At 43.9% G+C, this 26,400-nt stretch overlaps 1 long non-coding RNA gene across 26 annotated transcripts in view; it reads left to right on the top strand.

Moving 5' to 3' along the window:
• The window catches only part of LOC307189637, a 2,307,304-nt gene that overhangs the window by 1,506,447 nt on the left and 774,457 nt on the right, over positions 1 to 26,400 (top strand). For all 26 annotated transcript variants that reach the window (XR_013829230.1, XR_013829231.1, XR_013829232.1 and 23 more), the window contains 3 exons: positions 4,328 to 4,409; positions 9,068 to 9,149; positions 15,388 to 15,469. This is a non-coding gene — a long non-coding RNA (uncharacterized lncRNA). The remainder of the gene's footprint in view (positions 1 to 4,327; positions 4,410 to 9,067; positions 9,150 to 15,387; positions 15,470 to 26,400) is intronic.

The following is a 26,400-nucleotide window of genomic DNA, read 5'->3' as shown; positions in this document are numbered from 1 at the left end:
GGGGAAGTGAGACTTCATTGTAGTGCAGATTTCCTTTGCAAGCTTGCTTGGTTGGCCAAAAAGGGCGTATGCGTTTTTTCCTGAATATATTCAGGAAAAAACGCATACGCCCTTTTTGGCCAAGTGCATCATTGTGGACGTTCTGCCTCTTTTCCTATGCTTTCAATGCAATTCCAGTCTACCTCCTGAAATCGGTTTCCTGCAATTCTGCCCCGTTTTCAAGTCCTCTTGGCAGCCTTACTTCAGTCTATTTTTGGACGATAGCTGTCATTTATAACTCTGCAGGTTTGTGAATTACAGTGTCCCTGAGCTCCTTTCTTCAACTCGCTTTCTTGTGACCTGGCCGCAACACCGCAGGATGGCTTCAAGCCCTAATCTGGTTCCGGTCCGGCATGTTGAGCCTTTGGTTAATTCCTCTTCCTGGTGGGAAATGAGAGTTGAATTTGCCCGTCCAGACACCTCCAGCTAGCCTCTCATTGGTTCTCGCTATTCCTGTTCATCTTCCGCAGAAATTGCAAACTGGGTCAAACAGGAGGTTAAAGGGACTGACTCTCCAAGTCGGGAGAGTGTTAGTAAAGCGTCTGGAATGTTGCACCCGAGTACCAGGGGAGGAAAACTGAGACATATTTGAACACGTCTCCCGTTCACATGGTTGATCATACTCTGGGTTCCACATGCATGTTTTAGCTGAAGGAACAATACCTTAAACCTGGAGAGTTGAGACCCGTGTAATGGGTACCATGCAATATGACTTCAAAGGGTCTTCATTTGCTCACCGAACCTCTCCAATCCTATCACTGCTGCGTTTATGCCCCTGTACACACGCTTGATTCTCTTTTGGAGACATAGCAATCCATAGGTTTTAAGATACTTACTAGTCAGGTACATTCTTAGGCGTTTAATATGGGGTTTTGAGTCCATTTCGTTGAGCAAGGAGTAGCTCTTGTCTATTCCATATTTGGCTTAAGGAACTTTATCTGTGCTCATTTCAATCTCTGGTTTTATGCAGCACCCCAACTCACCTTTCCCCTTAAGCAAGCATAAGTTGGTTTTCTAAATTTGAGACCCTGTTCTGTTTTGGAATGCAGTTCCTGTGTAGCCAAGTTTACATTCCGTGTATTAGTGATATCTTATGATGTTTCTTTTTCTGTGTGACTTATTTCAGTTAGAATCATCATACCTGAATCCACTCATTGTGCTGCTAAGCGCCTGATGACACAGATTTCATTGCTGAGTGATATTGCTTTGTAAGTAAATACCACAACTTCTTTATCCATTTTTCACTTTCTGCGATGTTGAACTTGTACTGTAAACGAGGTTCTTGTAAACAGAGCCGTTCCAAACTTTGGGGTGGCTGTGTCTTTTTCATTTTAATTTCCCTAAGCTATAGGACCATAAGTGGAAGTGCCCTAGGTTCTGTTGCTTTGTTTTTTAGATGTTTCAGGAAACACCATACACTTCTCCCGAGTGGTTGTTGGCAATTTACATCCCGCCCATCAGCATAACAAGGCTCCCAGTTCTCCATGGCCTGTCCTGCCTTTCTGGATTTTACACTTTTTTCAGATGGCCCTTTTGACCAGGGGGAAGTGAGACTTCATTGTAGTGCAGATTTCCTTTGCAAGCTTGCTTGGTTGGCCAAAAAGGGCGTATGCGTTTTTTCCTGAATATATTCAGGAAAAAACGCATACGCCCTTTTTGGCCAAGTGCATCATTGTGGACGTTCTGCCTCTTTTCCTATGCTTTCAATGCAATTCCAGTCTACCTCCTGAAATCGGTTTCCTGCAATTCTGCCCCGCTTTCAAGTCCTCTTGGCAGCCTTACTTCAGTCTATTTTTGGACGATAGCTGTCATTTATAACTCTGCAGGTTTGTGAATTACAGTGTCCCTGAGCTCCTTTCTTCAACTCGCTTTCTTGTGACCTGGCCGCAACACCGCAGGATGGCTTCAAGCCCTAATCTGGTTCCGGCCCGGCATGCTGAGCCTTTGGTTAATTCCTCTTCCTGGTGGGAAATGAGAGTTGAATTTGCCCGTCCAGACACCTCCAGCTAGCCTCTCATTGGTTCTCGCTATTCCTGTTCATCTTCCGCAGAAATTGCAAACTGGGTCAAACAGGAGGTTAAAGGGACTGACTCTCCAAGTCGGGAGAGTGTTAGTAAAGCGTCTGGAATGTTGCACCCGAGTACCAGGGGAGGAAAACTGAGACATATTTGAACACGTCTCCCGTTCACATGGTTGATCATACTCTGGGTTCCACATGCATGTTTTAGCTGAAGGAAGAATACCTTAAACCTGGAGAGTTGAGACCCGTGTAATGGGTACCATGCAATATGACTTCAAAGGGTCTTCATTTGCTCACCGAACCTCTCCAATCCTATCACTGCTGCGTTTATGCCCCTGTACACACGCTTGATTCTCTTTTGGAGACATAGCAATCCATAGGTTTTAAGATACTTACTAGTCAGGTACATTCTTAGGCGTTTAATATGGGGTTTTGAGTCCATTTCGTTGAGCAAGGAGTAGCTCTTGTCTATTCCATATTTGGCTTAAGGAACTTTATCTGTGCTCATTTCAATCTCTGGTTTTATGCAGCACCCCAACTCACCTTTCCCCTTAAGCAAGCATAAGTTGGTTTTCTAAATTTGAGACCCTGTTCTGTTTTGGAATGCAGTTCCTGTGTAGCCAAGTTTACATTCCGTGTATTAGTGATATCTTATGATGTTTCTTTTTCTGTGTGACTTATTTCAGTTAGAATCATCATACCTGAATCCACTCATTGTGCTGCTAAGCGCCTGATGACACAGATTTCATTGCTGAGTGATATTGCTTTGTAAGTAAATTCCACAACTTCTTTATCCATTTTTCACTTTCTGCGATGTTGAACTTGTACTGTAAACGAGGTTCTTGTAAACAGAGCCGTTCCAAACTTTGGGGTGGCTGTGTCTTTTTCATTTTAATTTCCCTAAGCTATAGGACCATAAGTGGAAGTGCCCTAGGTTCTGTTGCTTTGTTTTTTAGATGTTTCAGGAAACACCATACACTTCTCCCGAGTGGTTTTTGGCAAACTACATCCCGCCCATCAGCATAACAAGGCTTCCAGTTCTCCATGGCCTGTCCTGCCTTTCTGGATTTTACACTTTTTTCAGATGGCCCTTTTGACCGGGGGGAAGTGAGACTTCATTGTAGTGCAGATTTCCTTTGCAAGCTTGCTTGGTTGGCCAAAAAGGGCGTATGCGTTTTTTCCTGAATATATTCAGGAAAAAACGCATACGCCCTTTTTGGCCAAGTGCATCATTGTGGACGTTCTGCCTCTTTTCCTATGCTTTCAATGCAATTCCAGTCTACCTCCTGAAATCGGTTTCCTGCAATTCTGCCCCGCTTTCAAGTCCTCTTGGCAGCCTTACTTCAGTCTATTTTTGGATGATAGCTGTCATTTATAACTCTGCAGGTTTGTGAATTACAGTGCCCCTGAGCTCCTTTCTTCAACTCGCTTTCTTGTGACCTGGCCGCAACACCGCAGGATGGCTTCAGGCCCTAATCTGGTTCCGGCCCGGCATGCTGAGCCTTTGGTTAATTCCTCTTCCTGGTGGGAAATGAGAGTTGAATTTGCCCGTCCAGACACCTCCAGCTAGCCTCTCATTGGTTCTCGCTATTCCTGTTCATCTTCCGCAGAAATTGCAAACTGGGCCAAACAGGAGGTTAAAGGGACTGACTCTCCAAGTCGGGAGAGTGTTAGTAAAGCGTCTGGAATGTTGCACCCGAGTACCAGGGGAAGAAAACTGAGACATATTTGAACACGTCTCCCGTTCACATGGTTGATCATACTTTGGTTCCACATGCATGTTTTAGCTGAAGGAAGAATACCTAAAACCTGGGTAGTTGAAACCCGTGGAATGGGTACCATGCAATATGACTTCAAAGGGTCTTCATTTGCTCACGAACCTCTCCAATCCTATCACTGCTGCGTTTATGCCCCTGTACACATGCTTGATTCTCTTTCGGAGACATAGCAATCCATAGGTTTTAAGATACTTACTAGTCAGGTACATTCTTAGGCGTTTAATATGCGGTGTTGAGTCCATTTCGTTGAGCAAGGAGTAGGTCTTGTCTATTCCATATTTGGCTTAAGGAACTTTATCTGTGCTCATTTCAATCTCTGGTTTTATGCAGCACCCCAACTCACCTTTCCCCTTAAGCAAGCATAAGTTGGTTTTCGAAATTTGAGACCCTGTTCTGTTCTGTAATTCAGTTCCTGTGTAGCCAAGTTTACATTCCGTGTATTACTGATATCTTATGATGTTTCTTTTTCTGTGTGACTTATTTCAGTTAGAATCATCATACCTGAATCCACTCATTGTGCTGCTAAGGGCCTGATGACACAGATTTCATTGCTGAGTGATATTGCTTTTTAAGTAAATACCACAACTTTTTTATCCATTTTTCACTTTCTGCGATGTTGAACTTGTACTGTAAACGAGGTTCTTGTAAACAGAGCCGTTCCAAACTTTGGGGTGGCTGTGTCTTTTTGATTTTAAATTCCCTAAGCTATAGGACCATAAGTGGAAGTGCCCTAGGTTCTGTTGCTTTGTTTTTTAGATGTTTCAGGAAACACCATACACTTCTCCCGAGTGTCTGTTGGCAATTTACATCCCGCCCATCAGCATAACAAGGCTCTCAGTTCTCCATGGCCTGTCCTGCCTTTCTGGATTTTACACTTTTTTCAGATGGCCCTTTTGACCGGGGGGAAGTGAGACTTCATTGTAGTGCAGACTTCCTTTGCAAGCTTGCTTGGTTGGCCAAAAAGGGCGTATGCGTTTTTTCCTGAATATATTCAGGAAAAAACGCATACGCCCTTTTTGGCCAAGTGCATCATTGTGTACGTTCTGCCTCTATTCCTATGCTTTCAATGCAATTCCAGTCTACCTCCTGAAATCGGTTTCCTGCAATTCTGCCCCGCTTTCAAGTCCTCTTGGCAGCCTTACTTCAGTCTATTTTTGGACGATAGCTGTCATTTATAACTCTGCAGGTTTGTGAATTACAGTGCCCCTGAGCTCCTTTCTTCAACTCGCTTTCTTGTGACCTGGCCGCAACACCGCAGGATGGCTTCAGGCCCTAATCTGGTTCCAGCAAGGCACGCTGAGCCTTTGGTTATTTCCTCTTCCTGGTGGGAAATGAGAGTTAAATTTGCCCGTCCAGACACCTCCAGCTAGTCTCTCATTGGTTCTCGCTATTCCTGTTCATCTTCCGCAGAAATTGCAAACTGGGCCAAACAGGAGGTTAAAGGGACTGACTCTCCAAGTGGGGAGAGTGTTAGTAAAGCGTCTGGAATGTTGCACCCGAGTACCAGGGGAGGAAAACTGAGACATATTTGAACACGTCTCCCGTTCACATGGTTGATCATACTCTGGGTTCCACATGCATGTTTTAGCTGAAGGAAGAATACCTAAAACCTGGGTAGTTGAAACCCGTGGAATGGGTACCATGCAATATGACTTCAAAGGGTCTTCATTTGCTCACCGAACCTCTCCAATCCTATCACTGCTGCGTTTATGCCCCTGTACACATGCTTGATTCTCTTTCGGAGACATAGCAATCCATAGGTTTTAAGATACTTACTAGTCAGGTACATTCTTAGGCGTTTAATATGCGGTGTTGAGTCCATTTCGTTGAGCAAGGAGTAGCTCTTGTCTATTCCATATTTGGCTTAAGGAACTTTATCTGTGCTCATTTCAATCTCTGGTTTTATGCAGCACCCCAACTCACCTTTCCCCTTAAGCAAGCATAAGTTGGTTTTCTAAATTTGAGACCCTGTTCTGTTTTGGAATGCAGTTCCTGTGTAGCCAAGTTTACATTCCGTGTATTAGTGATATCTTATGATGTTTCTTTTTCTGTGTGACTTATTTCAGTTAGAATCATCATACCTGAATCCACTCATTGTGCTGCTAAGCACCTGATTACACAGATTTCATTGCTGAGTGATATTGCTTTGTAAGTAAATACCACAACTTCTTTATCCATTTTTCACTTTCTGCGATGTTGAACTTGTACTGTAAACGAGGTTCTTGTAAACAGAGCCGTTCCAAACTTTGGGGTGGCTGTGTCTTTTTCATTTTAATTTCCCTAAGCTATAGGACCATAAGTGGAAGTGCCCTAGGTTCTGTTGCTTTGTTTTTTAGATGTTTCAGGAAACACCATACACTTCTCCCGAGTGTCTGTTGGCAAATTACATCCCGCCCATCAGCATAACAAGGCTCCCAGTTCTCCATGGCCTGTCCTGCCTTTCTGGATTTTACACTTTTTTCAGATGGCCCTTTTGACCGGGGGGAAGTGAGACTTCATTGTAGTGCAGATTTCCTTTGCAAGCTTGCTTGGTTGGCCAAAAAGGGCGTATGCGTTTTTTCCTGAATATATTCAGGAAAAAACGCATACGCCCTTTTTGGCCAAGTGCATCATTGTGGACGTTCTGCCTCTTTTCCTATGCTTTCAATGCAATTCCAGTCTACCTCCTGAAATCGGTTTCCTGCAATTCTGCCCCGCTTTCAAGTCCTCTTGGCAGCCTTACTTCAGTCTATTTTTGGATGATAGCTGTCATTTATAACTCTGCAGGTTTGTGAATTACAGTGCCCCTGAGCTCCTTTCTTCAACTCGCTTTCTTGTGACCTGGCCGCAACACCGCAGGATGGCTTCAGGCCCTAATCTGATTCCGGTACGGCACGCTGAGCCTTTGGTTATTTCCCCTTCCTGGTGGGAAATGAGAGTTAAATTTGCCCGTCCAGACACCTCCAGCTAGTCTCTCATTGGTTCTCGCTATTCCTGTTCATCTTCCGCAGAAATTGCAAACTGGGCCAAACAGGAGGTTAAAGGCGCTGACTCTCCAAGTGGGGACAGTGTTAGTAAAGCTTCTGGAATGTTGCACCCGAGTACCAGGGGAGGAAAACTGAGACATATTTGAACACGTCTCCCGATCTCATGGTTGATCATACTCTGGGTTCCACATGCATGTTTTAGCTGAAGGAAGAATACCTAAAACCTGGATAGTTGAAACCCGTGGAATGGGTACCATGCAATATGACTTCAAAGGGTCTTCATTTGCTCACCGAACCTCTCTAATCCTATCACTGCTGCGTTTATGCCCCTGTACACATGCTTGATTCTCTTTCGGAGACATAGCAATCCATAGGTTTTAAGATACTTACTAGTCAGGTACATTCTTAGGCATTTAATATGCGGTGTTGAGACCATTTCTTCGAGCAAGGAGTAGCTCTTGTCTATTCCATATTTGGCTTAAGGAACTTTATCTGTGCTCATTTCAATCTCTGGTTTTATGCAGCACCCCAACTCACCTTTACCCTTAAGCAAGCATAAGTTGGTTTTCTAAATTTGAGACCCTGTTCTGTTCTGTAATTCAGTTCCTGTGTAACCAAGTTTACATTCCGTGTATTACTGATATCTTATGATGTTTCTGTTTCTGTGTGACTTATTTCAGTTAGAATCATCATACCTGAATCCACTCATTGTGCTGCTAAGGGCCTGATGACACAGATTTCATTGCTGAGTGATATTGCTTTGTAAGTAAATACCACAACTTTTTTATCCATTTTTCACTTTCTGCGATGTTGAACTTGTACTGTAAACGAGGTTCTTGTAAACAGAGCCATTCGAAACTTTGGGGTGGCTGTGTCTTTTTGATTTTAAATTCCCTAAGCTATAGGACCATAAGTGGAAGTGCCCTAGGCTCTCTTGCTTTGTTTTTTAGATGTTTCAGGAAACACCATACACTTCTCCCGAGTGGTTGTTGGCAATTTACATCCCGCCCTTCAGCATAACAAGGCTCCCAGTTCTCCATGGCCTGTCCTGCCTTTCTGGATTTTACACTTTTTTCAGATGGCCCTTTTGACCGGGGGGAAGTGAGACTTCATTGTAGTGCAGATTTCCTTTGCAAGCCTGCTTGGTTGGCCAAAAAGGGCGTATGCGTTTTTTCCTGAATATATTCAGGAAAAAACGCATACGCCCTTTTTGGCCAAGTGCATCATTGTGGACGTTCTGCCTCTTTTCCTATGCTTTCAATGCAATTCCAGTCTACCTCCTGAAATCGGTTTCCTGCAATTCTGCCCCGCTTTCAAGTCCTCTTGGCAGCCTTACTTCAGTCTATTTTTGGACGATAGCTGTCATTTATAACTCTGCAGGTTTGTGAATTACAGTGCCCCTGAGCTCCTTTCTTCAACTCGCTTTCTTGTGACCTGGCCGCAACACCGCAGGATGGCTTCAGGCCCTAATCTGGTTCCGGCCCGGCATGCTGAGCCTTTGGTTAATTCCTCTTCCTGGTGGGAAATGAGAGTTAAATTTGCCCGTCCAGACACCTGCAGCTAGCCTCTCATTGGTTCTCGCTATTCCTGTTCATCTTCCGCAGAAATTGCAAACTGGGCCAAACAGGAGGTTAAAGGCGCTGACTCTCCAAGTGGGGAGAGTGTTAGTAAAGCGTCTGGAATGTTGCACCCGAGTACCAGGGTACGAAAACTGAGACATATTTGAACACGTCTCCCGATCACATGGTTGATCATACTCTGGGTTCCACATGCATGTTTTAGCTGAAGGAAGAATACCTAAAACCTGGGTAGTTGAAACCCGTGGAATGGGTACCATGCAATATGACTTCAAAGGGTCTTCATTTGCTCACCGAACCTCTCCAATCCTATCACTGCTGCGTTTATGCCCCTGTACACATGCTTGATTCGCTTTCGGAGACATAGCAATCCATAGGTTTTAAGATACTTACTAGTCAGGTACATTCTTAGGCGTTTAATATGCGGTGTTGAGTCCATTTCGTTGAGCAAGGAGTAGCTCTTGTCTATTCCATATTTGGCTTAAGGAACTTTATCTGTGCTCATTTCAATCTCTGGTTTTATGCAGCACCCCAACTCACCTTTACCCTTAAGCAAGCATAAGTTGGTTTTCTAAATTTGAGACCCTGTTCTGTTCTGTAATTCAGTTCCTGTGTAGCCAAGTTTACATTCCGTGTATTACTGATATCTTATGATGTTTCTTTTTCTGTGTGACTTATTTCAGTTAGAATCATCATACCTGAATCCACTCATTGTGCTGCTAAGGGCCTGATGACACAGATTTCATTGCTGAGTGATATTGCTTTTTAAGTAAATACCACAACTTCTTTATCCATTTTTCACTTTCTGCGATGTTGAACTTGTACTGTAAACGAGGTTCTTGTAAACAGAGCCGTTCCAAACTTTGGGGTGGCTGTGTCTTTTTGATTTTAAATTCCCTAAGCTATAGGACCATAAGTGGAAGTGCCCTAGGCTCTGTTGCTTTGTTTTTTAGATGTTTCAGGAAACACCATACACTTCTCCCGAGTGGTTGTTGGCAATTTACATCCCGCCCATCAGCATAACAAGGCTCCCAGTTCTCCATGGCCTGTCCTGCCTTTCTGGATTTTACACTTTTTTCAGATGGCCCTTTTGAACAGGGGGAAGTGAGACTTCATTGTAGTGCAGATTTCCTTTGCAAGCTTGCTTGGTTGGCCAAAAAGGGCGTATGCGTTTTTTCCTGAATATATTCAGGAAAAAACGCATACGCCCTTTTTGGCCAAGTGCATCATTGTGGACGTTCTGCCTCTTTTCCTATGCTTTCAATGCAATTCCAGTCTACCTCCTGAAATCGGTTTCCTGCAATTCTGCCCCGCTTTCAAGTCCTCTTGGCAGCCTTACTTCAGTCTATTTTTGGACGATAGCTGTCATTTATAACTCTGCAGGTTTGTGAATTACAGTGCCCCTGAGCTCCTTTCTTCAACTCGCTTTCTTGTGACCTGGCCGCAACACCGCAGGATGGCTTCAGGCCCTAATCTGGTTCCGGCCCGGCATGCTGAGCCTTTGGTTAATTCCTCTTCCTGGTGGGAAATGAGAGTTAAATTTGCCCGTCCAGACACCTCCAGCTAGCCTCTCATTGGTTCTCGCTATTCCTGTTCATCTTCCGCAGAAATTGCAAACTGGGCCAAACAGGAGGTTAAAGGGACTGACTCTCCAAGTCGGGAGAGTGTTAATAAAGCGTCTGGAATGTTGCACCCGAGTACCAGGGGAGGAAAACTGAGACATATTTGAACACGTCTCCCGTTCACATGGTTGATCATACTCTGGGTTCCACATGCATGTTTTAGCTGAAGGAAGAATACCTTAAACCTGGAGAGTTGAGACCCGTGTAATGGGTACCATGCAATATGACTTCAAAGGGTCTTCATTTGCTCACCGAACCTCTCCAATCCTATCACTGCTGCGTTTATGCCCCTGTACACACGCTTGATTCTCTTTTGGAGACATAGCAATCCATAGGTTTTAAGATACTTACTAGTCAGGTACATTCTTAGGCGTTTAATATGGGGTTTTGAGTCCATTTCGTTGAGCAAGGAGTAGCTCTTGTCTATTCCATATTTGGCTTAAGGAACTTTATCTGTGCTCATTTCAATCTCTGGTTTTATGCAGCACCCCAACTCACCTTTCCCCTTAAGCAAGCATAAGTTGGTTTTCTAAATTTGAGACCCTGTTCTGTTTTGGAATGCAGTTCCTGTGTAGCCAAGTTTACATTCCGTGTATTAGTGATATCTTATGATGTTTCTTTTTCTGTGTGACTTATTTCAGTTAGAATCATCATACCTGAATCCACTCATTGTGCTGCTAAGCACCTGATTACACAGATTTCATTGCTGAGTGATATTGCTTTGTAAGTAAATACCACAACTTCTTTATCCATTTTTCACTTTCTGCGATGTTGAACTTGTACTGTAAACGAGGTTCTTGTAAACAGAGCCGTTCCAAACTTTGGGGTGGCTGTGTCTTTTTGATTTTAATTTCCCTAAGCTATAGGACCATAAGTGGAAGTGCCCTAGGTTCTGTTGCTTTGTTTTTTAGATGTTTCAGGAAAGACCATACACTTCTCCCGAGTGTCTGTTGGCAATTTACATCCCGCCCATCAGCATAACAATTCTCCCAGTTCTCCATGGCCTGTCCTGCCTTTCTGGATTTTACACTTTTTTCAGATGGCCCTTTTGACCGGGGGGAAGTGAGACTTCATTGTAGTGCAGATTTCCTTTGCAAGCTTGCTTGGTTGGCCAAAAAGGGCGTATGCGTTTTTTCCTGAATATATTCAGGAAAAAACGCATACGCCCTTTTTGGCCAAGTGCATCATTGTGGACGTTCTGCCTCTTTTCCTATGCTTTCAATGCAATTCCAGTCTACCTCCTGAAATCGGTTTCCTGCAATTCTGCCCCGCTTTCAAGTCCTCTTGGCAGCCTTACTTCAGTCTATTTTTGGACGATAGCTGTCATTTATAACTCTGCAGGTTTGTGAATTACAGTGCCCCTGAGCTCCTTTCTTCAACTCGCTTTCTTGTGACCTGGCCGCAACACCGCAGGATGGCTTCAGGCCCTAATCTTGTTCCGGCCCGGCATGCTGAGCCTTTGGTTAATTCCTCTTCCTGGTGGGAAATGAGAGTTAAATTTGCCCGTCCAGACACCTCCAGCTAGCCTCTCATTGGTTCTCGCTATTCCTGTTCATCTTCCGCAGAAATTGCAAACTGGGCCAAACAGGAGGTTAAAGGCGCTGACTCTCCAAGTGGGGAGAGTGTTAGTAAAGCGTCTGGAATGTTGCACCCGAGTACCAGGGTACGAAAACTGAGACATATTTGAACACGTCTCCCGATCACATGGTTGATCATACTCTGGGTTCCACATGCATGTTTTAGCTGAAGGAAGAATACCTAAAACCTGGGTAGTTGAAACCCGTGGAATGGGTACCATGCAATATGACTTCAAAGGGTCTTCATTTGCTCACCGAACCTCTCCAATCCTATCACTGCTGCGTTTATGCCCCTGTACACATGCTTGATTCTCTTTCGGAGACATAGCAATCCATAGGTTTTAAGATACTTACTAGTCAGGTACATTCTTAGGCGTTTAATATGCGGTGTTGAGTCCATTTCGTTGAGCAAGGAGTAGCTCTTGTCTATTCCATATTTGGCTTAAGGAACTTTATCTGTGCTCATTTCAATCTCTGGTTTTATGCAGCACCCCAACTCACCTTTACCCTTAAGCAAGCATAAGTTGGTTTTCTAAATTTGAGACCCTGTTCTGTTTTGGAATGCAGTTCCTGTGTAGCCAAGTTTACATTCCGTGTATTAGTGATATCTTATGATGTTTCTTTTTCTGTGTGACTTATTTCAGTTAGAATCATCATACCTGAATCCACTCATTGTGCTGCTAAGCACCTGATTACACAGATTTCATTGCTGAGTGATATTGCTTTGTAAGTAAATACCACAACTTCTTTATCCATTTTTCACTTTCTGCGATGTTGAACTTGTACTGTAAACGAGGTTCTTGTAAACAGAGCCGTTCCAAACTTTGGGGTGGCTGTGTCTTTTTCATTTTAATTTCCCTAAGCTATAGGACCATAAGTGGAAGTGCCCTAGGTTCTGTTGCTTTGTTTTTTAGATGTTTCAGGAAACACCATACACTTCTCCCGAGTGTCTGTTGGCAAATTACATCCCGCCCATCAGCATAACAAGGCTCCCAGTTCTCCATGGCCTGTCCTGCCTTTCTGGATTTTACACTTTTTTCAGATGGCCCTTTTGACCGGGGGGAAGTGAGACTTCATTGTAGTGCAGATTTCCTTTGCAAGCTTGCTTGGTTGGCCAAAAAGGGCGTATGCGTTTTTTCCTGAATATATTCAGGAAAAAACGCATACGCCCTTTTTGGCCAAGTGCATCATTGTGGACGTTCTGCCTCTTTTCCTATGCTTTCAATGCAATTCCAGTCTACCTCCTGAAATCGGTTTCCTGCAATTCTGCCCCGCTTTCAAGTCCTCTTGGCAGCCTTACTTCAGTCTATTTTTGGATGATAGCTGTCATTTATAACTCTGCAGGTTTGTGAATTACAGTGCCCCTGAGCTCCTTTCTTCAACTCGCTTTCTTGTGACCTGGCCGCAACACCGCAGGATGGCTTCAGGCCCTAATCTGATTCCGGTACGGCACGCTGAGCCTTTGGTTATTTCCCCTTCCTGGTGGGAAATGAGAGTTAAATTTGCCCGTCCAGACACCTCCAGCTAGTCTCTCATTGGTTCTCGCTATTCCTGTTCATCTTCCGCAGAAATTGCAAACTGGGCCAAACAGGAGGTTAAAGGCGCTGACTCTCCAAGTGGGGACAGTGTTAGTAAAGCTTCTGGAATGTTGCACCCGAGTACCAGGGGAGGAAAACTGAGACATATTTGAACACGTCTCCCGATCTCATGGTTGATCATACTCTGGGTTCCACATGCATGTTTTAGCTGAAGGAAGAATACCTAAAACCTGGGTAGTTGAAACCCGTGGAATGGGTACCATGCAATATGACTTCAAAGGGTCTTCATTTGCTCACCGAACCTCTCTAATCCTATCACTGCTGCGTTTATGCCCCTGTACACATGCTTGATTCTCTTTCGGAGACATAGCAATCCCTAGGTTTTAAGATACTTACTAGTCAGGTACATTCTTAGGCATTTAATATGCGGTGTTGAGACCATTTCTTCGAGCAAGGAGTAGCTCTTGTCTATTCCATATTTGGCTTAAGGAACTTTATCTGTGCTCATTTCAATCTCTGGTTTTATGCAGCACCCCAACTCACCTTTCCCCTTAAGCAAGCATAAGTTGGTTTTCTAAATTTGAGACCCTGTTCTGTTCTGTAATTCAGTTCCTGTGTAACCAAGTTTACATTCCGTGTATTACTGATATCTTATGATGTTTCTGTTTCTGTGTGACTTATTTCAGTTAGAATCATCATACCTGAATCCACTCATTGTGCTGCTAAGGGCCTGATGACACAGATTTCATTGCTGAGTGATATTGCTTTGTAAGTAAATACCACAACTTTTTTATCCATTTTTCACTTTCTGCGATGTTGAACTTGTACTGTAAACGAGGTTCTTGTAAACAGAGCCATTCGAAACTTTGGGGTGGCTGTGTCTTTTTGATTTTAAATTCCCTAAGCTATAGGACCATAAGTGGAAGTGCCCTAGGCTCTCTTGCTTTGTTTTTTAGATGTTTCAGGAAACACCATACACTTCTCCCGAGTGGTTGTTGGCAATTTACATCCCGCCCTTCAGCATAACAAGGCTCCCAGTTCTCCATGGCCTGTCCTGCCTTTCTGGATTTTACACTTTTTTCAGATGGCCCTTTTGACCGGGGGGAAGTGAGACTTCATTGTAGTGCAGATTTCCTTTGCAAGCTTGCTTGGTTGGCCAAAAAGGGCGTATGCGTTTTTTCCTGAATATATTCAGGAAAAAACGCATACGCCCTTTTTGGCCAAGTGCATCATTGTGGACGTTCTGCCTCTTTTCCTATGCTTTCAATGCAATTCCAGTCTACCTCCTGAAATCGGTTTCCTGCAATTCTGCCCCGCTTTCAAGTCCTCTTGGCAGCCTTACTTCAGTCTATTTTTGGACGATAGCTGTCATTTATAACTCTGCAGGTTTGTGAATTACAGTGCCCCTGAGCTCCTTTCTTCAACTCGCTTTCTTGTGACCTGGCCGCAACACCGCAGGATGGCTTCAGGCCCTAATCTGGTTCCGGCCCGGCATGCTGAGCCTTTGGTTAATTCCTCTTCCTGGTGGGAAATGAGAGTTAAATTTGCCCGTCCAGACACCTGCAGCTAGCCTCTCATTGGTTCTCGCTATTCCTGTTCATCTTCCGCAGAAATTGCAAACTGGGCCAAACAGGAGGTTAAAGGCGCTGACTCTCCAAGTGGGGAGAGTGTTAGTAAAGCGTCTGGAATGTTGCACCCGAGTACCAGGGTACGAAAACTGAGACATATTTGAACACGTCTCCCGATCACATGGTTGATCATACTCTGGGTTCCACATGCATGTTTTAGCTGAAGGAAGAATACCTAAAACCTGGGTAGTTGAAACCCGTGGAATGGGTACCATGCAATATGACTTCAAAGGGTCTTCATTTGCTCACCGAACCTCTCCAATCCTATCACTGCTGCGTTTATGCCCCTGTACACATGCTTGATTCTCTTTCGGAGACATAGCAATCCATAGGTTTTAAGATACTTACTAGTCAGGTACATTCTTAGGCGTTTAATATGCGGTGTTGAGTCCATTTCGTTGAGCAAGGAGTAGCTCTTGTCTATTCCATATTTGGCTTAAGGAACTTTATCTGTGCTCATTTCAATCTCTGGTTTTATGCAGCACCCCAACTCACCTTTACCCTTAAGCAAGCATAAGTTGGTTTTCTAAATTTGAGACCCTGTTCTGTTCTGTAATTCAGTTCCTGTGTAGCCAAGTTTACATTCCGTGTATTACTGATATCTTATGATGTTTCTTTTTCTGTGTGACTTATTTCAGTTAGAATCATCATACCTGAATCCACTCATTGTGCTGCTAAGGGCCTGATGACACAGATTTCATTGCTGAGTGATATTGCTTTTTAAGTAAATACCACAACTTCTTTATCCATTTTTCACTTTCTGCGATGTTGAACTTGTACTGTAAACGAGGTTCTTGTAAACAGAGCCGTTCCAAACTTTGGGGTGGCTGTGTCTTTTTGATTTTAAATTCCCTAAGCTATAGGACCATAAGTGGAAGTGCCCTAGGCTCTGTTGCTTTGTTTTTTAGATGTTTCAGGAAACACCATACACTTCTCCCGAGTGGTTGTTGGCAATTTACATCCCGCCCATCAGCATAACAAGGCTCCCAGTTCTCCATGGCCTGTCCTGCCTTTCTGGATTTTACACTTTTTTCAGATGGCCCTTTTGAACAGGGGGAAGTGAGACTTCATTGTAGTGCAGATTTCCTTTGCAAGCTTGCTTGGTTGGCCAAAAAGGGCGTATGCGTTTTTTCCTGAATATATTCAGGAAAAAACGCATACGCCCTTTTTGGCCAAGTGCATCATTGTGGACGTTCTGCCTCTTTTCCTATGCTTTCAATGCAATTCCAGTCTACCTCCTGAAATCGGTTTCCTGCAATTCTGCCCCGCTTTCAAGTCCTCTTGGCAGCCTTACTTCAGTCTATTTTTGGACGATAGCTGTCATTTATAACTCTGCAGGTTTGTGAATTACAGTGCCCCTGAGCTCCTTTCTTCAACTCGCTTTCTTGTGACCTGGCCGCAACACCGCAGGATGGCTTCAGGCCCTAATCTGGTTCCGGCCCGGCATGCTGAGCCTTTGGTTAATTCCTCTTCCTGGTGGGAAATGAGAGTTAAATTTGCCCGTCCAGACACCTCCAGCTAGCCTCTCATTGGTTCTCGCTATTCCTGTTCATCTTCCGCAGAAATTGCAAACTGGGCCAAACAGGAGGTTAAAGGGACTGACTCTCCAAGTCGGGAGAGTGTTAATAAAGCGTCTGGAATGTTGCACCCGAGTACCAGGGGAGGAAAACTGAGACATATTTGAACACGTCTCCCGTTCACATGGTTGATCATACTCTGGGTTCCACATGCATGTTTTAGCTGAAGGAAGAATACCTTAAACCTGGAGAGTTGAGACCCGTGTAATGGGTACCATGCAATATGACTTCAAAGGGTCTTCATTTGCTCACCGAACCTCTCCAATCCTATCACTGCTGCGTTTATGCCCCTGTACACACGCTTGATTCTCTTTTGGAGACATAGCAATCCATAGGTTTTAAGATACTTACTAGTCAGGTACATTCTTAGGCGTTTAATATGGGGTTTTGAGTCCATTTTGTTGAGCAAGGAGTAGCTCTTGTCTATTCCATATTTGGCTTAAGGAACTTTATCTGTGCTCATTTCAATCTCTGGTTTTATGCAGCACCCCAACTCACCTTTCCCCTTAAGCAAGCATAAGTTGGTTTTCTAAATTTGAGACCCTGTTCTGTTTTGGAATGCAGTTCCTGTGTAGCCAAGTTTACATTCCGTGTATTAGTGATATCTTATGATGTTTCTTTTTCTGTGTGACTTATTTCAGTTAGAATCATCATACCTGAATCCACTCATTGTGCTGCTAAGCACCTGATTACACAGATTTCATTGCTGAGTGATATTGCTTTGTAAGTAAATACCACAACTTCTTTATCCATTTTTCACTTTCTGCGATGTTGAACTTGTACTGTAAACGAGGTTCTTGTAAACAGAGCCGTTCCAAACTTTGGGGTGGCTGTGTCTTTTTGATTTTAATTTCCCTAAGCTATAGGACCATAAGTGGAAGTGCCCTAGGTTCTGTTGCTTTGTTTTTTAGATGTTTCAGGAAAGACCATACACTTCTCCCGAGTGTCTGTTGGCAATTTACATCCCGCCCATCAGCATAACAATTCTCCCAGTTCTCCATGGCCTGTCCTGCCTTTCTGGATTTTACACTTTTTTCAGATGGCCCTTTTGACCGGGGGGAAGTGAGACTTCATTGTAGTGCAGATTTCCTTTGCAAGCTTGCTTGGTTGGCCAAAAAGGGCGTATGCGTTTTTTCCTGAATATATTCAGGAAAAAACGCATACGCCCTTTTTGGCCAAGTGCATCATTGTGGACGTTCTGCCTCTTTTCCTATGCTTTCAATGCAATTCCAGTCTACCTCCTGAAATCGGTTTCCTGCAATTCTGCCCCGCTTTCAAGTCCTCTTGGCAGCCTTACTTCAGTCTATTTTTGGACGATAGCTGTCATTTATAACTCTGCAGGTTTGTGAATTACAGTGCCCCTGAGCTCCTTTCTTCAACTCGCTTTCTTGTGACCTGGCCGCAACACCGCAGGATGGCTTCAGGCCCTAATCTTGTTCCGGCCCGGCATGCTGAGCCTTTGGTTAATTCCTCTTCCTGGTGGGAAATGAGAGTTGAATTTGCCCGTCCAGACACCTGCAGCTAGCCTCTCATTGGTTCTCGCTATTCCTGTCCATCTTCTGCAGAAATTGCAAACTGGGCCAAACAGGAGGTTAAAGGCGCTGACTCTCCAAGTGGGGAGAGTGTTAGTAAAGCGTCTGGAATGTTGCACCCGAGTACCAGGGTACGAAAACTGAGACATATTTGAACACGTCTCCCGATCACATGGTTGATCATACTCTGGGTTCCACATGCATGTTTTAGCTGAAGGAAGAATACCTAAAACCTGGGTAGTTGAAACCCGTGGAATGGGTACCATGCAATATGACTTCAAAGGGTCTTCATTTGCTCACCGAACCTCTCCAATCCTATCACTGCTGCGTTTATGCCCCTGTACACATGCTTGATTCTCTTTCGGAGACATAGCAATCCATAGGTTTTAAGATACTTACTAGTCAGGTACATTCTTAGGCGTTTAATATGCGGTGTTGAGTCCATTTCGTTGAGCAAGGAGTAGCTCTTGTCTATTCCATATTTGGCTTAAGGAACTTTATCTGTGCTCATTTCAATCTCTGGTTTTATGCAGCACCCCAACTCACCTTTCCCCTTAAGCAAGCATAAGTTGGTTTTCTAAATTTGAGACCCTGTTCTGTTCTGTAATTCAGTTCCTGTGTAGCCAAGTTTACATTCCGTGTATTACTGATATCTTATGATGTTTCTTTTTCTGTGTGACTTATTTCAGTTAGAATCATCATACCTGAATCCACTCATTGTGCTGCTAAGGGCCTGATGACACAGATTTCATTGCTGAGTGATATTGCTTTGTAAGTAAATACCACATCTTTTTTATCCATTTTTCACTTTCTGTGATATTGAACTTGTACGGTAAACGAGGTTCTTGTAAACGGAGGCGTCCCAAACTTTGGGGTGGCTGTGTCTTCTTGATTTTAATTTCCCTAAGCTATAGGACCATAAGTGGCAGTGCCCTAGGCTCTGTTGCTTTGTTTTTTAGATGTTTCAGGAAACACCATACACTTCTCCTGAGTGTCTGTTGGCAATTTACATCCCGCCCATCAGCATAACAAGGCTCCCAGTTCTCCATGGCCTGTCCTGCCTTTCTGGATTTTACACTTTTTTCAGATGGCCCTTTTGACCGGGGGGAAGTGAGACTTCATTGTAGTGCAGATTTCCTTTGCAAGTTTGCTTGGTTGGCCAAAAAGGGCGTATGCGTTTTTTCCTGAATATATTCAGGAAAAAACGCATACGCCCTTTTTGGCCAAGTGCATCATTGTGGACGTTCTGCCTCTTTTCTTAAGCTTTCAATGCAATTCCAATCTACCTCCTGAAATCGGTTTCCTGCAATTCTGCCACGCTTTCAAGTCCTCTTGGCAGCCTTACTTCAGTCTATTTTTGGACGATAGCTGTCATTTATAACTCTGCAGGTTTGTGAATTACAGTGCCGCTGAGCTCCTTTCTTCAACTCGCTTTCTTGTGACCTGGCCACAACACCGCAGGATGTCTTCAGGCCCTAATCTGGTTCCGGCATGGCACGCTGAGCCTTTGGTTAATTCCTCTTCCTGGTGGGAAATGAGAGTTAAATTTGCCCGTTCAGACACCTCCAGCTAGTCTCTCATTGGTTCTCGCTATTCCTGTTCATCTTCCGCAGAAATTGCAAACTGGGCCAAACAGGAGGTTAAAGGGACTGACTCTCCAAGTGGGGAGAGTGTTAGTAAAGCGTCTGGAATGTTGCACCCGAGTACCAGGGTACGAAAACTGAGACATATTTGAACACGTCTCCCGATCACATGGTTGATCATACTCTAGGTTCCACATGCATGTTTTAGCTGAAGGAAGAATACCTTAAACCTGGGTAGGTGAAACCCGTGGAATGGGTACCATGCAATATGACTTCAAAGGGTCTTCATTTGCTCACCGAACCTCTCCAATCCTATCACTGCTGCGTTTATGCCCCTGTACACATGCTTGATTCTCTTTCGGAGACATAGCAATCCATAGGTTTTAAGATACTTACTAGTCAGGTACATTCTTAGGCGTTTAATATGGGGTGTTGAGTCCATTTCGTTGAGCAAGGAGTAGCTCTTGTCTATTCCATATTTGGCTTAAGGAACTTTATCTGTGCTCATTTCAATCTCTGGTTTTATGCAGCACCCCAACTCACATTTCCCCTTAAGCAAGCATAAGTTGGTTTTCGAAATTTGTGACCCTGTTCTGTTCTGTAATTCAGTTCCTGTGTAGCCAAGTTTCCATTCCGTGTATTACTGATATCTTATGATGTTTCTTTTTCTGTGTGACTTATTTCAGTTAGAATCATCATACCTGAATCCACTCATTGTGCTGCTACGGGCCTGATGACATAGATTTCATTGCTGAGTGATACTGCATTGTAAGTGAATACCACAACTTCTTTATCCATTTTTCACTTTCTGCGATGTTGAACTTGTACTGTAAACGAGGTTCTTGTAAACAGAGCCGTTCCAAACTTTGGGGTGGCTGTGTCTTTTTGATTTTAATTTCCCTAAGCTATAGGACCATAAGTGGAAGTGCCCTAGGCTCTGTTGCTTTGTTTTTTAGATGTTTCAGGAAACACCATACACTTGTCCCAAGTGTCTGTTGGCAATTTACATCCCGCCCATGAGCATAACAAGGCTCCCAGTTCTCCATGGCCTGTCCTGCCTTTCTGGATTTTACACTTTTTTCAGATGGCCCTTTTGACCGGGGGGAAGTGAGACTTCATTGTAGTGCAGATTTCCTTTGCAAGCTTGCTTGGTTGGCCAAAAAGGGCGTATGCGTTTTTTCCTGAATATATTCAGGAAAAAACGCATACGCCCTTTTTGGCCAAGTGCATCATTGTGGACGTTCTGCCTCTTTTCCTATGCTTTCAATGCAATTCCAGTCTACCTCCTGAAATCGGTTTCCTGCAATTCTGCCCCGCTTTCAAGTCCTCTTGGCAGCCTTACTTCAGTCTATTTTTGGACGATAGCTGTCATTTATAACTCTGCAGGTTTGTGAATTACAGTGCCCCTGAGCTCCTTTCTTCAACTCGCTTTCTTGTGACCTGGCCGCAACACCGCAGGATGGCTTCGGGCCCTAATCTGGTTCCGGCCCGGCATGCTGAGCCTTTGGTTAATTCCTGTTCCTGGTGGGAAATGAGAGTTAAATTTGCCCGTCCAGACACCTGCAGCTAGCCTGTCATTGGTTCTCGCTATTCCTGTTCATCTTCTGCAGAAATTGCAAACTGGGCCAAACAGGAGGTTAAAGGCGCTGACTCTCCAAGTGGGGAGAGTGTTAGTAAAGCGTCTGGAATGTTGCACCCGAGTACCAGGGTACGAAAAATGAGACATATTTGAACACGTCTCCCGATCACATGGTTGATCATATTCTAGGTTCCACATGCATGTTTTAGCTGAAGGAAGAATACCTTAAACCTGGGTAGGTGAAACCTGTGGAATGGGTACCATGCAATATGACTTCAAAGGGTCTTCATTTGCTCACCGAACCTCTCCAATCCTATCACTGCTGCGTTTATGCCCCTGTACACATGCTTGATTCTCTTTCGGAGACATAGCAATCCATAGGTTTTAAGATACTTACTAGTCAGGTACATTCTTAGGCGTTTAATATGCGGTGTTGAGTCCATTTCGTTGAGCAAGGAGTAGCTCTTGTCTATTCCATATTTGGCTTAAGGAACTTTATCTGTGCTCATTTCAATCTCTGGTTTTATGCAGCACCCCAACTCACCTTTCCCCTTAAGCAAGCATAAGTTGGTTTTCTAAATTTGAGACCCTGTTCTGTTCTGTAATTCAGTTCCTGTGTAGCCAAGTTTCCATTCCATGTATTACAGATATCTTATGATGTTTCTTTTTCTGTGTGACTTATTTCAGTTAGAATCATCATACCTGAATCCACTCATTGTGCTGCTACGGGCCTGATGACATAGATTTCATTGCTGAGTGATACTGCATTGTAAGTGAATACCACAACTTCTTTATCCATTTTTCACTTTCTGTGATGTTGAACTTGTACTGTAAACGAGTTTCTTGTAAACAGAGCCGTTCCAAACTTTGGGGTGGCTGTGTCTTTTTGATTTTAATTTCCCTAAGCTATAGGACCATAAGTGGAAATGCCCTAGGCTCTGTTGCTTTGTTTTTTAGATGTTTCAGGAAACACCATACACTTCTCCCAAGTGTCTGTTGGCAATTTACATCCCGCCCATCAGCATAACAAGGCTCCCAGTTCTCCATGGCCTGTCCTGCCTTTCTGGATTTTACACTTTTTTCAGATGGCCCTTTTGACCGGGGGGAAGTGAGACTTCATTGTAGTGCAGATTTCCTTTGCAAGCTTGCTTGGTTGGCCAAAAAGGGCGTATGCGTTTTTTCCTGAATATATTCAGGAAAAAACGCATACGCCCTTTTTGGCCAAGTGCATCATTGTGGACGTTCTGCCTCTTTTCCTATGCTTTCAATGCAATTCCAGTCTACCTCCTGAAATCGGTTTCCTGCAATTCTGCCCCGCTTTCAAGTCCTCTTGGCAGCCTTACTTCAGTCTATTTTTGGACGATAGCTGTCATTTATAACTCTGCAGGTTTGTGAATTACAGTGCCCCTGAGCTCCTTTCTTCAACTCGCTTTCTTTTGAGCTGGCCGCAACACCGCAGGATGGCTTCAGGCCCTAATCTGGTTCCGGCCAGGCATGCTGAGCCTTTGGTTAATTCCTCTTCCTGGTGGGAAATGAGAGTTAAATTTGCCCGTCCAGACACCTGCAGCTAGCCTCTCATTGGTTCTCGCTATTCCTGTTCATCTTCCGCAGAAATTGCAAACTGGGCCAAACAGGAGGTTAAAGTCGCTGACTCTCCAAGTGGGGAGAGTGTTAGTAAAGCGTCTGGAATGTTGCACCCGAGTACCAGGGTAGGAAAACTGAGACATATTTGAACACGTCTCCCGATCACATGGTTGATCATACTCTGGGTTCCACATGCATGTTTTAGCTGAAGGAAGAATACCTAAAACCTGGGTAGTTGAAAACCGTGGAATGGGTACCATGCAATATGACTTCACAGGGTCTTCATTTGCTCACCGAACCTCTCCAATCCTATCACTGCTGCGTTTATGCCCCTGTACACATGCTTGATTCTCTTTCGGAGACATAGCAATCTATAGGTTTTAAGATACTTACTAGTCAGGTACATTCTTAGGCGTTTAATATGCGGTGTTGAGTCCATTTCGTTGAGCAAGGAGTAGCTGTTGTCTATTCCATATTTGGCTTAAGGAACTTTATCTGTGCTCATTTCAATCTCTGGTTTTATGCAGCACCTCAACTCACCTTTACCCTTAAGCAAGCATAAGTTGGTTTTCTAAATTTGAGACCCTGTTCTGTTCTGTAATTCAGTTCCTGTGTAGCCAAGTTTACATTCCGTGTATTACTGATATCTTATGATGTTTCTTTTTCTGTGTGACTTATTTCAGTTAGAATCATCATACCTGAATCCACTCATTGTGCTGCTAAGGGCCTGATGACACAGATTTCATTGCTGAGTGATATTGCTTTGTAAGTAAATACCACATCTTTTTTATCCATTTTTCACTTTCTGTGATATTGAACTTGTACGGTAAACGAGGTTCTTGTAAACGGAGGCGTCCCAAACTTTGGGGTGGCTGTGTCTTCTTGATTTTAATTTCCCTAAGCTATAGGACCATAAGTGGCAGTGCCCTAGGCTCTGTTGCTTTGTTTTTTAGATGTTTCAGGAAACACCATACACTTCTCCGGAGTGTCTGTTGGCAATTTACATCCCGCCCATCAGCATAACAAGGCTCCCAGTTCTCCATGGCCTGTCCTGCCTTTCTGGATTTTACACTTTTTTCAGATGGCCCTTTTGACCGGGGGGAAGTGAGACTTCATTGTAGTGCAGATTTCCTTTGCAAGTTTGCTTGGTTGGCCAAAAAGGGCGTATGCGTTTTTTCCTGAATATATTCAGGAAAAACCGCATACGCCCTTTTTGGCCAAGTGCATCATTGTGGACGTTCTGCCTCTTTTCTTAAGCTTTCAATGCAATTCCAATCTACCTCCTGAAATCGGTTTCCTGCAATTCTGCCCCGCTTTCAAGTCCTCTTGGCAGCCTTACTTCAGTCTATTTTTGGACGATAGCTGTCATTTATAACTCTGCAGGTTTGTGAATTACAGTGCCGCTGAGCTCCTTTCTTCAACTCGCTTTCTTGTGACCTGGCCGCAACACCGCACGATGTCTTCAGGCCCTAATCTGGTTCCGGCATGGCACGCTGAGCCTTTGGTTAATTCCTCTTCCTGGTGGGAAATGAGAGTTAAATTTGCCCGCTCAGACACCTCCAGCTAGCCTCTCATTGGTTCTCGCTATTCCTGTTCATCTTCCGCAGAAATTGCAAACTGGGCCAAACAGGAGGTTAAAGGGACTGACTCTCCAAGTGGGGAGAGTGTTAGTAAAGCGTCTGGAATGTTGCACCCGAGTACCAGGGTACGAAAAATGAGACATATTTGAACACGTCTCCCGATCACATGGTTGATCATATTCTAGGTTCCACATGCATGTTTTAGCTGAAGGAAGAATACCTTAAACCTGGGTAGGTGAAACCTGTGGAATGGGTACCATGCAATATGACTTCAAAGGGTCTTCATTTGCTCACCGAACCTCTCCAATCCTATCACTGCTGCGTTTATGCCCCTGTACACATGCTTGATTCTCTTTCGGAGACATAGCAATCCATAGGTTTTAAGATACTTACTAGTCAGGTACATTCTTAGGCGTTTAATATGCGGTGTTGAGTCCATTTCGTTGAGCAAGGAGTAGCTCTTGTCTATTCCATATTTGGCTTAAGGAACTTTATCTGTGCTCATTTCAATCTCTGGTTTTATGCAGCACCCCAACTCACCTTTCCCCTTAAGCAAGCATAAGTTGGTTTTCTAAATTTGAGACCCTGTTCTGTTCTGTAATTCAGTTCCTGTGTAGCTAAGTTTCCATTCCGTGTATTACAGATATCTTATGATGTTTCTTTTTCTGTGTGACTTATTTCAGTTAGAATCATCATACCTGAATCCACTCATTGTGCTGCTACGGGCCTGATGACATAGATTTCATTGCTGAGTGATACTGCATTGTAAGTGAATACCACAACTTCTTTATCCATTTTTCACTTTCTGTGATGTTGAACTTGTACTGTAAACGAGTTTCTTGTAAACAGAGCCGTTCCAAACTTTGGGGTGGCTGTGTCTTTTTGATTTTAATTTCCCTAAGCTATAGGACCATAAGTGGAAGTGCCCTAGGCTCTGTTGCTTTGTTTTTTAGATGTTTCAGGAAACACCATACACTTCTCCCAAGTGTCTGTTGGCAATTTACATCCCGCCCATCAGCATAACAAGGCTCCCAGTTCTCCATGGCCTGTCCTGCCTTTCTGGATTTTACACTTTTTTCAGATGGCCCTTTTGACCGGGGGGAAGTGAGACTTCATTGTAGTGCAGATTTCCTTTGCAAGCTTGCTTGGTTGGCCAAAAAGGGCGTATGCGTTTTTTCCTGAATATATTCAGGAAAAAACGCATACGCCCTTTTTGGCCAAGTGCATCATTGTGGACGTTCTGCCTCTTTTCCTATGCTTTCAATGCAATTCCAGTCTACCTCCTGAAATCGGTTTCCTGCAATTCTGCCCCGCTTTCAAGTCCTCTTGGCAGCCTTACTTCAGTCTATTTTTGGACGATAGCTGTCATTTATAACTCTGCAGGTTTGTGAATTACAGTGCCCCTGAGCTCCTTTCTTCAACTCGCTTTCTTTTGAGCTGGCCGCAACACCGCAGGATGGCTTCAGGCCCTAATCTGGTTCCGGCCAGGCATGCTGAGCCTTTGGTTAATTCCTCTTCCTGGTGGGAAATGAGAGTTAAATTTGCCCGTTCAGACACCTGCAGCTAGCCTCTCATTGGTTCTCGCTATTCCTGTTCATCTTCCGCAGAAATTGCAAACTGGGCCAAACAGGAGGTTAAAGTCGCTGACTCTCCAAGTGGGGAGAATGTTAGTAAAGCGTCTGGAATGTTGCACCCGAGTACCAGGGTAGGAAAACTGAGACATATTTGAACACGTCTCCCGATCACATGGTTGATCATACTCTGGGTTCCACATGCATGTTTTAGCTGAAGGAAGAATACCTAAAACCTGGGTAGTTGAAAACCGTGGAATGGGTACCATGCAATATGACTTCAAAGGGTCTTCATTTGCTCAACGAACCTCTCCAATCCTATCACTGCTGCGTTTATGCCCCTGTACACATGCTTGATTCTCTTTCGGAGACATAGCAATCTATAGGTTTTAAGATACTTACTAGTCAGGTACATTCTTAGGCGTTTAATATGCGGTGTTGAGTCCATTTCGTTGAGCAAGGAGTAGCTGTTGTCTATTCCATATTTGGCTTAAGGAACTTTATCTGTGCTCATTTCAATCTCTGGTTTTATGCAGCACCTCAACTCACCTTTACCCTTAAGCAAGCATAAGTTGGTTTTCTAAATTTGAGACCCTGTTCTGTTCTGTAATTCAGTTCCTGTGTAGCCAAGTTTACATTCCGTGTATTA

The sequence above is a fragment of the Stenella coeruleoalba genome, assembly GCF_951394435.1.
Source record: "Stenella coeruleoalba genome assembly, chromosome: 7".
Classification (NCBI taxonomy): Eukaryota; Metazoa; Chordata; class Mammalia; order Artiodactyla; family Delphinidae; genus Stenella; species Stenella coeruleoalba.
Note: the sequence above shows the minus strand (reverse complement) of the source record. Positions and strands in the feature narration are given on the sequence as shown.